A 13,261-nucleotide genomic window follows, 5' to 3' on the forward strand; every position below is an offset into this window, starting at 1 on the left:
CTCCCGCTGGGTTCAGATCCGGTTGCCAGGTCCAGAGATGGTGTTAGGCTACGCCCCCCCCCCCCCCCCCCTCCCCCCTTACACTTACTGGAAAGCTCGTTCTAGAAAATAAGCGTCTGCAGAAATAAAGAACACCTCACAAACACTAAGGAAGCCTGGTTGGTAAGACCGCCGGCGCCACGCAACCCCTCACCTTGAGGCCTTAAACCTCTCCGCCGCAGGGCTCTCATTGGCTGAGCCCGCTCCGCTGCTGTGTGATCAATTGAAATGGATTTGCTGTGATCCATTGGTTTTCCTCCCTCCCTCCCAAACCCCCTCCCTCCTCATTATAGCCCTCTTTGCTTCGCTCTCAGGGTGTGTGTGTGTGTTGTGTGCACTAGCATGTGTTCTTCAGTCTGGGCCCACGTAACCGCGGCCATCCCTAGCGGTCCTAAGGTAGACCAGAGTGTGCACACATGTCAGTGTGACGTTTGATCAATGGGTCGTGCTTAAGGTTGCCATGTCTGTGTCAGCAACCCTCTTTCCAGGTCCATGTTTTGATTTTTGAATTGTTTTCCATTCACCGTCGATGTTATTGGTAACGGTTGTCCCCGGGTTCCCTGAGGTATGTCAGTCTCCTTGTATAGGAAGTGAACATTAAAAGGATATAGTCGTGTTTATCACAATATTACCTTATTAATTCCGTGACACTGCAGCTTGGTGGAATATATTATTGTATGTGTGGTGCATGGATAACTGCTGAAAATAACAATAAAACCATCAAAGTATTTTGTGTCCTGAGTCGTTCAATAAGAGGAAATCGTAGATTCAATCATTTTGCTGACACTTTTATCCCGAGTGATTGACAAGTGACAAAAAAATTGCTGCACAAACAATTAAAAAAATAGGCAATTGGTCAGTTTAACCCACCCTGTCTCTGATTATTCCCTATTCTTTACAGTGTTTTTTCCAACACCAATTAATCACTTTTCCTTCTCTGCCTTCATCCACAATGTAGTAGACATGAAAAAAGCCTTGATCGATAGATGGTCAAACCATCAATATCCAAAATGAAGATAACCTGCATACCTCCTCATTTTTATATGATTATTGTTACTGAGTTCTACCTCAATTAACAAAGTTGGATGCATTTGTATTTCCCCAGTTCCCCGTGTACAGTCTGGGTGAAGTTGGCATGGTTATTTTGTCAAATGTATTCAATACCTGTTCCATGTTTGCGGCCGAGATTACAAATAAAGAACAATTGGATTTCCCTTCACCCACACACATTACTAATGCTAACATAGCAGTTGGTGTAGTATGATAGGCTATCCTAATAGCCCACCAATGACCTGTTGTGAATAGTATGTTTCTTCTTTCAAAAGCAATAAATACTGTAAAACCCTTGCTTGCCTCTATGAAATCTGCCAATATTTATAAAATAACCTTATTCATGAAATAAAAACAAAAAAAACGATGGTCATAGAGGTAGCCTACATTAAATATCTGACTTCTACTGAATTCTATAAAACAAATCTATGACTAAATTTAAGTTATTAATGGTGTTATTCTGTGTAGTGACATATGATGAGGGCACACAGTAGGTCTGGATGTCACTGGACAGCAGAGATCGCTGCCATAGGTCACGATGCCACCAAAAATATAACAGTTTGGGCTATGGACTGTTCTACGACTCCACACTATTCGTCACTGAGCATAGTTCACCCGGTCCCTGATGTGAACATGATGTGTTGTGCAAATTACAATGAAGTAGCTTGACTTTAAGAAGAACAATTTGGCTTAATAAAGTTTCCCCATCTTCATCATGACCTGTGTGACCCTACTGATTAAAGAGGAAGGAAATCAGTCACATTTATCCTGCTTTTATATGATAAATGTAAAAACATCTGTGTTCTTTATATATAAAAACATGCTAGGGGAGGGGCTGACCCGCTTATCGACTTGTTTAAATGTGATCAGTTTAGGAAGTAAGTTTTCGTTCCTTATTTAGTCCTCTATAATGTGACAAATTTGATTCAACACACACACACACACATGGACGCACGCCGCACACACACACGCACGCACGCACGCACGCACGCACGCACGCACGCACGCACGCACGCACGCACGCACGCACGCACGCACGCACACACACACACACACACACACACACACACACACACACACACACACACACACACAAACACACACACACGAGGAGTACCGATATAATGGTGGCTCTATGATCTCTTACGAAGGCCCTAGGAAGATGACCTGCGTCTACAATTTGAGGCTTTTCAAGTTCGACGGCCAGAAAGATATTAAATCAGACTTGAACAGTTATTATGTAAGGGATAGGATAATATATAGAACGCCGGACATTATTTTGAAAATAAGCCCCCGACAGGGCAAACCGGACACCGACGCGAAGCGAAGGTGTCTTGCTTCGCCCTGAAGGGGCTTATTTTCCCGATAATGACCATGATAATGACCGGTGTTGCACCGAATTCTGCGACCCACCGAAAAGTGTGACCCCAGGGGGCACTGTTGCATATTTTCTGCAGTAGGCATACAAAAACATCCATAAAACATAAGATCTCCCCCAAACCAATTACCTTTTAATTAAAGGTGCTTAATAAATACATTTGATTGATTTGATTAGCACCTTACAGACCCATACAATGGATAGGGCGTTTAGTACGGTCCTTCCCCGTTGCTTCTTTACCCATAAAAAGCTACAGTCAGTGTTAAATTATGCTGATTTACCTTTGAGAATTTCCTATTATAGGCTACTGTGTGAAATGCTGTTTAGAATTAATGTTAGTATCAAGAAAAGAAAGACCCACCGGTGGGGGGAGATCTTATGCAGTGGCGTCCCTATGCTGTTTTATTCGGGGCTAAAGCCTCGGATGTTATTTAATTAGCCCCGAATATGATCTTTGAAAAAATAAATAATAATAATCATAAACATTTATGAGTAGCCTAGTCTAGATAGTCCTTCTGGCAAGAGAATAAACAACAACCTGTTTACCACCTGTGTATTAACCTATTCTATCCCCAGTCAGATCTGTGTGTGTGTGTGTGTATGTGTATGTGTATGTGTATATGTGTAAGGTCTGTGTGACAGTTTGACCACTGTCCCTGTCTGTTTAACTGCCTATCAATAGCGCGCATAGATGGATAGTGTATGAACAGCAAACCTTCAAGCATACAGTATATTCAAGCTCTTTATTCAAGCAACAAACACTCACAAACAATCTTTCCCCCTCACCATGGCTCTGTAATGCAGACTAAAAGAGACAGGGTGGGCTGAGGGCTTTAAATATGGTGTCAGGAAACACCTGCTGAAACTGATTGGCCCAATTTGGGCCAAACCATTTTCCCTTGTGTCAAAGGAGGACACTGGACATTGACATTGGACATTAATGAGCGACAAGCCGAAATGCACTAGTGAAAATCACTGATCTACAAGATGAAATGAACTTTAACATGCATGCTGTATTTGAGTTTATTCATGGTTGATTTGCAAAATGCCACAGTGTTATAATCCCCCTGTTGATTGGGCCTGTCTAGTGGGAGGGGGCCATGGGGTATAAAAAGGGTGAGCTGCTGTCCTTCTGACAGTCTGCTGTATGCTGTTGCCAGAAGAGGGTGTCTGTGTTGAGCAGGATGCTCAGCTCTCCACGAGATGCTGAATATCTACTGAGGTGATTATTCCATTATGTTGTAAATTATGGTTAAATGCATTCAGTGATTGAGTTTAATGGGCATTTATTTTGCCTTTTTTTTATTTATTTTTTTATAGACGTTGATTATTTGAAGCACCGGTATTTGATTTTCAATATGCTTGATTTATTATTGAGAATATTTGATGATTGATTATTTGACTTAATTGATTTAGGAATTGGTTATGAATAGGGTTTTATTTTACTATTTTCAGATATTTGGTGGTTGGCCTCCTGTATGTTTTGCACTTATCTGACACTTTGGGGGAATAAATGTTGTTCAAAAACGGTTTGCAACTGTGTGCCTTGCCATCCTTTGGGTTTGAAAGTCTGGTTTATTAAGGTTACATAATACCTTCACCCGAGGCGGGGTGTGACAGTCTGCCTCGCTTGTATTCATTTTACTCTGCAATAAGTTTATATAATAAACTGCGTATTTTGTTTATTTAGATAAAGCATTATGAAAAAGTTTGCATGCACAATAAAGCGTACCCATAAATTTGGCGTGCAGCATTTTCATTTTCCCTCTGGGCTAAGCCCCGGATGTTTATGAAACCTAGAAATCCCCACCCAAATCTATTCTCGAGTAGAGCCAATAAAAATGCGATATGCGTGGAAGGGAGACGGGAGGAGAAAAGAAGTAGAGGGGAGAAGAGAGGAGTATTTAGTGACCAGAACTGTATGGAGTGTATGGGGGGGGGGTGTATCTATATAGTTTGTATCTATATTAAGTTAATCTTTGGTGTCTATTTGGTGTGTTTATCTTTATGGAGTGTATCTATATGGTGTGTGCGTGTGTATATATATATATATATGGTGTGTGCGTGTGTATATATATATATGGTTTGTATCTATCGTGTGTATCTGTGGTGTGTGCGTGCATATGGTGTGAATCTATATGGTGTATTGGTGTATTGGTGTGTGTGTGGTGATAGGCGATGTCTCCAGTTTAACCAGTGAATGAGTCTCTCTGGTCTCTTTGATGAAAGCTTCCTTCTCACACACACACACTCACTCGCGCACACAGTAAGGTGAATTGAATGAAGACTTTTTTGTTTTGAATCTAAATCAGTCAAATAAAACTCATCCCTTTAATTAAAATGAGGGGGGTCATTTAAGATCAAAGACAGAGCTGAAATAGCCTCTCGCTGTTACCAAGGCGACCAGAGGGCGCCGAACCTGCGTTGAGTTTTACTAATAGCTCACCTGCCGCAGCTCGCCTGCCAAGTGGTTTTCTTAATTAGTTAATTGGTTGCATCTGGTGCGTTTCACTTAAGAGGGAACTGGACAGTACGTTGGTGTCCTCCACTGTTTGGCAGTGTAGCGTCTCTCAACGTATGTTGTGTTCCCAGAAACCAGAACTTGTGTGTACTGTTTTGTTGAGGTCTGTGACTTATTTAACATCTCTTCCTGTTTCACAGGTTAAAGACTTTTTGAAGTAAAGAGGAGCATCTCATCTGAACCTGATGTGAGTAGAATTGTGTGGCAAAGCACAACTGATGTGACGTGTATGTTGAATATAAATCATTTGAAATTTGGACCATGATTAAACTGTTCCTACCTTCAAAGGTCTATCATGGATATTTAACTGCAGGTCTGGGAGTATCCCAACTTAACCATGAAGATGAACTGCAAACTAAGTCATTAATTTCTCATTACTCTTGGGCACATTGATGTATTTTGGCTTCCTGGTGAGTTAACCTGTTACCTGAAGGTTGATCTGAGTAGTAAGGATGTTTTATTGGTTCATGGGTTTCTTAGGTGTTTGGTTTATGTTGGTTTTAATGATTTGTTAAAATGGTTAGGCTCCACGTTGTTGTTGTAAGCTGGAGTAATGGGTTGGGTTCTGATATCTTCAGTCTTCTTTCATTCTACTCTCCTGAGCTCTGCATCTTCATCACTTGTGTTGCGTTACTGATGAGGGTGTGGTCTGAGTGAGCGGAGGTGCATACTGGGATACAGAGCTGTCTGAAGTCTACAGGTCCGTAGACACGCCCCCTCAGGGGAAACCAAGTGTTTGAGAAACTGTCGTGACGTCAGTTACATGGACTGGAATGTTCTTTAAAATGGACTCGGGGATTCCGAAGGAGAAACACCAGGGGGAGATGAGGGGGCTCCTCATCTCAACGACTAAAACACAACTTCAGTCTGACACAGAGAACCATGGAACACATTCAACAGTCCCCTCCAGGCATCGTGACTCCTCAGGAACGGTTTCATTTCCATGAAGGTCTTATTTGGGGCCATCCCCAGATGGATCCTGCTCCTCAAGAGCCACCCCCCTCCACTGTGTGGTCTTCTGAACAGATGACCTCCTTCCTGTCCTCAGGCTGACTAAAGCTGCACCGTGTGCATCTGTGAAGGCCCCTCATTCAGGAAACCACTGGACTACAAAGACATGACTTCAGAGACGTTGAATCAACCTGGGACATATTTTGGAGACGCCAAGCATAATCCATCACCAATGTGTGACGCAACTGAAGAATGTGGCACATAAGTAATTGGTTGTTCTGTTCTGGGTGCCCTGGCAGGAGAGCTGGGGGGGGTGATGAAATGTTATTTGGCATGAGGTTTTTACCCTGCATGATTGTTTGGCCTTTTATGGCTCAGTGGTGTGTGTGTTTGGGTTTGACATGAGATGGATGATTTTTGAGCATCGCTAGGGTTCTACTGTGTATGTGTCTCCCACTCACACCTGGCTTGGGGTTCTACGTGCCTGTCCTGGGTTCTATGTGTGTGTCTGGCTTGCTTTGACAGTGATAATGTTCATACGGGGGTCTTTGTGATTGGCTTGGGATATTGGAATGGTCAAATAAATCATACCTGATGGACGGCCACACGTTTACTTAAGGGCCTCCAGTAGACCTGAAGAGCCCTGAGCGACGCCCAGGAGCGATATTCAACACACTGGGCAGGAAGGAGAGTATCCAGATCAAGTGTAAAAGGATGCAAGCGGCGTGTTCAGATCAGTGACTTGAAACTAGGACTACACCAATCAGGATCAATGGAGGATGGACACCTAAAGGCATTCCACAAGGAGAGTCTGACGTTGGAAAGGGACCTAAATGGATATTCAAGATAACCTTCAGACCTGTAATGAGACGGCTCTTCCTACCTTGCTGGATTGATGGAGAGCCTTGTGGATCTTGTCTTGCTCTCAGTTGCACGTCTTCTCAGGCTGAACTGTATTCGTTTCGGACCGGACAAGCTGAACGATTGGTTCCCTTAAATCAGAACCAGTCCGGGAACTCCAGCTCGTGCGCTCTTCGAGCTGAAGTTGTGCTCTTCAGCTGAGGTCAGGAAACCTTCACTGGGGCTTCAAGCTGTAAAAAGGAGAATGTTTCAAAGTGTTCCATGGTACTCTGATGAGGACCGTTGTTGTGTTCCACTGGCTGAGAGGAAGAACCCTCACATCTTACTCTTGGCCTTTCTCCTCTGAGAATCCTGGCGCCATCTTGAAGGATATTCCAGCTCATGTAATTGATGTCACGACAGATTCTCACACATTTGGTTTCTCCTGAGGGGCGTGTCTATAGAACTGAAGACTTCAGACGGCACTGTATCCCTGCATGCATCTCTGCTCACTCAGACCACCCCCCCATGAGTAGGATGCTACATTCTAGTGATGGAGATGTAGAGTTTTATAAGTAACAAGGGAGCAGACAAAGGTGATTAGAACACAATGGCATGTCAAGTCTGTAAATCTTTAAACCATGAAGATGGTTGGATAATTCAGGAATTGGGCTTCTATTTATTATGAGCAGTCCTTTCGCTCAGATGCCCACTTCTCACTGGACCTGTACATGTGTTGGCTGGCTTGCATGATTTGCTGTTGGTGATGAGGCGGTCAAGGTGACGTTGCAGGGCTATGGTCGGCTCTCTGTGAGTTCAACGGTTAGATTTGCTCTGTATGGTTTGTACCCTGAATAATCTAGATAATTGTAAAATGGAGACACTGTTTTGTAGTGAATGATTCCATTGTTCTTAGGCAAGGATTTGAGGTTTAAAGTTGTTGTGGGACGTACATGGTAGTTTGGTTCTTCGTACGGTTTTGAGTGATATAACATGTACACACTGGGTGCATAATAATGTAAAGGTACACTGAATGGTAGTAATGACCAACAGCAACAAACAGATCTCGTCAAGGTAAGTCTGTTGGCTGTGTTTTAATGAAGACCATTGCTGGACTTCAGGATCTTCCTCCGTTCAGCTCAAGGTGAGGAGCTGGTTCTGTTTTTTCTTTGGTTGGTTCCGGCCGGAATGTTCGGATTCCAGTCGGACGGTTTGTGCTTCCCGCCGTGGAAGTTTCTGAGTGCCGTCACTTGATTTAGTCCCAATGGTTAGCATAGAACGTTGTAGTCTTGACAACCATTAGAAACCACCTGGCAGTTAGTTGGTCAGGAGTCCCCTGAGGGAATCTGGCTGAACGTTCTGGATTGTATTTGAGTAACCTCGAGCCGTTGCCAACGGAAACTATTTTTCAGTCGGTTTCCATTGGGAATTGTTGCCCCTTATCTTAAACAACTTAAATTTGATATTAAATACATACTGACAAGTAAGTCGTACAATACAGTGTTGATAATTTCCGATGGTTGCGCCATACTTTTAACCACGGTGACGGGACTCTCGCTGCGTACAAAACGGCGTTCTACTTGCGGCCCCATTTTTGACATCAGTGAAGGCTGAAAATCATTACAAGGTGGAAGACAATTTGACATTTCTTCAAAGGAACCCAGCACCTGAATATGGCTGAGTATATTTGATTTAATATCGATATTGCTTACTGTTCTTTGTTACTTCAGCTTTTGTACGTTCTAAATATCTGCTGTCATTAATTGCCACAGAAGATAAACCCTACCCAATGGAATGACGTTAAACAAAGACTTTGGTGCAGATTTACCAACTGGATAATATCAAAGCTAAAATATTGGCCTTCATTCCCACATGTCACAGTAGAAGATACTCTAGAACTGTACAAGGTTAAAAAGGTAACATGTAGTTTGTACCATGGTGTCTGCCTCCACCTCCTCACCCAGAGCAAGACCTCCACCTCCTCACCCAGAGCAAGACCTCCACCTCCTCACCCAGAGCAAGACCTCCACCTCCTCACCCAGAGCCAGACCTTCACCTCCTGTCAGAAGTCCTCCAGAACAGGTCAGTGCACTGGTGTGTGAGTAGAGTCTTCTCAGGTCAGTTTCAATGCATGGCCTGAACCACTTCTTTAAACTTGTGGACTGCTCTGTCTTCATTCCCAAAAACGGGATGCTCATGTCTGGTCTCAAGTCCTTTCTAGCCTTGAGTTATAAAATAATAGTTCAATTAATTGTAACTCGGTTTCAGATGAGTCAATTGAGTTATTGTTGGGCAAATGCTGATATAATCCTGCTGCTGTAGCTGAAATGCGAGGCTGAGAGGCTGGGGTCCGGAGGCTTGTGGTGCCAGGGTGGACCGGAGACTGAGGCTGGAGACCAGCGGCCTGCAGCACCGGACCAGAGGGTAACTATCACCAAGCTCATCTGAAACACTAAAATCCACGGTAGTTTAGGTCTGGTTTTGATCATCTTATGACTTTAAATCTGTGCAAAGCTGTGATTTGAATTAATTCATATGGGGGTTATGCAAGAGTCATATGACCCATTATTGTTGCTAGTGCTGCTACGACCGTAGTGGATGAATTGCTGAACGCGACAATCTGCAGACGTTGTCTAATTGAAGTGTTTAAATTAGTCTTCCATTTTACAAGTGAACCTCAGATGCAGGAGGTGGGGTGTGTTGCGTCCCCAGGTGATTTACTGCTGAGACCAACTGTGTTTGTAACCAGACCAGCTGATGGAGGAGCCGTGTTGAAGGCCCTGCCTGGTGGAGGAGCTGGTGGAGGCCCTGCCTGGTGAAGGACGTCTGTCGTGGGGTAGATGGAGCTATACTCTGAAGTGATCATCACACTGACTGCCACTTCTCGTAGAATACTGCTACCACAAACTACCGGCGTTTGTACCATATATACCAGACGACTACATCTGTTTTACCACATGTTGAAGCAAGACATCCGATGTTTGTTCCAGACCAGGACTCTGTCTGAGGAGAGCTGCTGGAGGAGCTGCTGAGATGCTGGAGGACGACTAGGAATCGACCAACAAGGATTCCTCGTAAGTTTGTATTTACTTACATGGTTGACTTAAAGGGCAAAATACAGCTGTTACTTTGACATGCATTAACCAACTACCGCTGTGTTTTCATACTAGAACGGAAATACTGGAAATAAAGGGCTTAAAAATAAGACAAACTACATGTTTGTTACCAGACTTTAGGGCCGGACTCGGGCTGTTTGTTCCAGACCAGGACTCTGGCTGAGGAGAGCTGATGGAGGAGCCAAGACTCTGGAGGACGACATCACTCCACCAACCAGGATCCTCGTAAGTTTGCATAAAATGAACAGAGTGGACTTGTTGTAACGCAGGATTAGTTTGTCCAGTACAAGTTACGGCATACTACTGTGTTTGTTTACCAGACAAACTAGAGCTGCTACTTTGTTACGCACCATTAGAGCCCAACTACTCCTGTGTTTGTGACCTTACATTAGAGCCCAACTACTACTGGGTTTGTTACCTGATATTGGAGACAAATTACTACTGTGTTTGTTAACTTACATTAGAGACAAATTACGTTTGTAACCAGACCAGGAATCTGGAGGACTGATGGAGAAGCCGTACATCTGGAAAGCAAATCCTGAGGACAACCAGGACTGTCTGACCTCCAGTGGGAGTGATCTTCTTGACCCAACATGTAACCGTGTGCTTCCACACGCCTTTCCCTCACGTCTGTCACTAACCTCACTACTTCACTACTCTCTACTGCTTCCTCTTTTCTTCCTTCTGGTTCAAACCTTTACACTGAAGGCGCGCCTTCCTGCCCTCAGAGGGTTCAGCGTTAGGGTTGAGAGTCAGGGTTTAGAGTCAGGGACAGAGCTGGTCAGGGAGGACTGCTTTTACACAAACCTCTTCACTTGCTTTCGGAATGGTGGTGACATTTTGAAAAGATTCATTTGGGAAAATGTTTTCCTCTACTTTCCTTTACAAAAGTGTACTAAACTATTGTCATGTGTTTTTGTTTATATATTAAAATCCCACATTGACTTCTACATGTTTGTTGCGGTTCATTTAATTGTCCTTTAACTTGGTTAATGTCAAGCTAAACTCCTGCAGTACATTGAATGATTGTTATTCATTAATGTTCAATTAATCCATTTTGTAAAAATATGAAACCTCCATATTACTACTAAATTCAAGCCTATTCATGTATTTAACAATGTACACACTACCCCGCAGGCCGTTCTCTGCTACTACAACACGTTCAATCCACCAACCCGTCTCATATTAATGTACTACGTTGGTTCAAACGGAAAATGTAGTTTGGTGTGAGACTGTTGTCCAGCAGAGGGAGCTGTTATACACCTTAATTATACAGGAATGTCTGTGTATTTACATTTTACAATGTTCATGGGCTGGTCTAGTTTGTCTGCAAATAACTCTGCCTCCAGCCACAGGATTGGTCGAAACATATGAAGTGAAAGAAATAAAAGCCCAGTTCACCATATCTGAGGTCAGCTGCGGTCAGATTTTGGATCATGAATGTATTGAGTGAACGACGTCTGAGCTAAATATTAACCACCTGGTAGCCTACTTGGTGTGTTTCCTGGAGCTCGGAAGACGGCAGGACGCGTGTTTACCTGGTCGATTAGGCCCTGAACGCAGACCCTGAACCCAGACATCCGAATCACAGACCCTGTGTTTAATTAGCCCAAAATATAATTTTTGGGTTAAAATGAAAGTAAAGTCTAGTCTAGATAGTCCTTCTGGCAAGAGAGTAAACAGTTTAAAAACATAACCTTTTTACCACCTCAAGTGAATCAACCTATCCTATCCCCAGTCAGATGTGTGTGTGTGTGTGTGTGTGTGTAAAGTGTCTCACTTGTATTAATTTTACTCTGAAATAACTTGAATGGAACTTTAGACATTTGGGGATAAGCAGCACAGCAGTCAGTTAGCTATTTTAAGCTATAATAAACAGCGCATTTTGTTTATTTAGGTGAAGCATTATGAAAAAATGCAAAATAAAGCATAGAAATAATTTTGGCATTTCATTTTCCGTCTGGGCTAAGCCCCGGATGTTAATGAAACCTAGAAACACCCCATATCTTTTATTTATGTTTTTGTTAAAATGCACACGTGCATGTTGCAGAAAATGTACAACAGTGCCCCCTGGGGTCACACCTTTCGGTGCGTCGCTTAGCAACCGAAATACGCTTGGCTTGGGTTACCTAACTACTTCAGGAGTGATACGAAAGACGTGAATCAAAGGCAAAAAATCCCCTATCCTTGACAGTGGTCAATGGGAAGTCGGGAAGGCGGAGGCCCAATCAAGTGAATGGAGCATTCCACAGTATTAAGAAGTGCCGTGTAATGACACAAGGGAATGAATAACTTGACCTGTTCACAGAGAGTGGGGCTAGCATGTTATGCTGGCCTTGTGTTTGGTGTAGGGGAGGTAGCCAGAGAACCACAGAATAAAATCACTACATGAGATTCAATATGGGGTTAGCGCTACAATTTGATCTTGCTGCCTAATTAAGAGAAGCCCATTTATGTACAAATGCGACTACTCATGTTAATTTGAGGGAAATGCGTCTCTTACATTTACATTTAGGACGCTTTTATCCAAAGCGACTTTTAATAAGTACATTTGTCATAAGAAAGTGAAACAATACATCACTGTAGGTACAATAAGGATGTTTATAGAACCAAGTGCAAAGCACCAGCAACCACTAGGTTAATCCATTCCCCGTGTTCAACATAGATAGCTATGATAAGATGCTACATCTAAGTAGCCTACTTTAACTAAATATGACATCCAATTAATGCATGCATTAAGTGCCAGGAAGTACAACATACAACAATTAGGAGGGGACAGACTTATGACCTCTCTGCATGGCCAGTGAGTCCTGAAGCAGTTCAGGATGAACCTCCAAGTGGCAGCTGACAGAGGAGGGAAACCAAAGTCCATCTTTAATCACATTGATGCTATCTCAATTGTTCCACAGTGAAATTATATGCGTATTTTTGCGTAGGTTTAACTCATAAGATGGCTCATTAAATATATTGCTAATATCCTCCAATCACATCACAGCAGTGCAATTAGTTTCTGGTCCATTCACATGAACCACACGTATGATTATGAATCACATCCCAGTATATCGGAACACATGAGGTTTATCTCAGGACTCCATCAGGAGCGATGGACACTTCCAGGGTCAGGGGTTTGATTCCCACACGGGTTAGAATCCCTGTATGTATTTAAAAAGGATTAACAAAGCTTATTTAATAAAGCTAAAGTAAAACAGAGTCACACACACATGATAGAATGCCCCGATACATCGGTGCTTCAGTGGCTCTATGATGTCATAAGAAGGCCCATTCCAAGGCAGCCCTGGCAACCAGCCTCATGTTCCACTTGAGGCAGTTCAAGTTGGACGAGCAGAGAGATTGGATGATAATAAT

General features: G+C 43.1%; 1 long non-coding RNA gene across 7 annotated transcripts; it reads left to right on the plus strand.

The window, feature by feature from the left end:
- Positions 1-3,612: 3,612 nt before the first annotated feature.
- LOC130377517 (uncharacterized) lies at positions 3,613-10,828 on the plus strand. 7 transcript variants are annotated; one of them, XR_008894225.1, is made up of 8 exons: positions 3,613-3,689; positions 5,129-5,175; positions 5,277-8,861; positions 9,102-9,203; positions 9,529-9,615; positions 9,770-9,853; positions 10,009-10,120; positions 10,383-10,828. It is a non-coding gene; the product is annotated as an uncharacterized LOC130377517 (long non-coding RNA). The 7 variants fall into 7 exon arrangements; XR_008894226.1 differs by lacking the exon at positions 3,613-3,689 and adding an exon at positions 5,002-5,042; XR_008894224.1 differs by having other exon boundaries at positions 5,129-8,861; positions 10,360-10,828.
- Positions 10,829-13,261: the final 2,433 nt, after the last annotated feature.

This window comes from Gadus chalcogrammus, chromosome 23, assembly GCF_026213295.1.
Source record: "Gadus chalcogrammus isolate NIFS_2021 chromosome 23, NIFS_Gcha_1.0, whole genome shotgun sequence".
NCBI lineage: Eukaryota > Metazoa > Chordata > Actinopteri > Gadiformes > Gadidae > Gadus > Gadus chalcogrammus.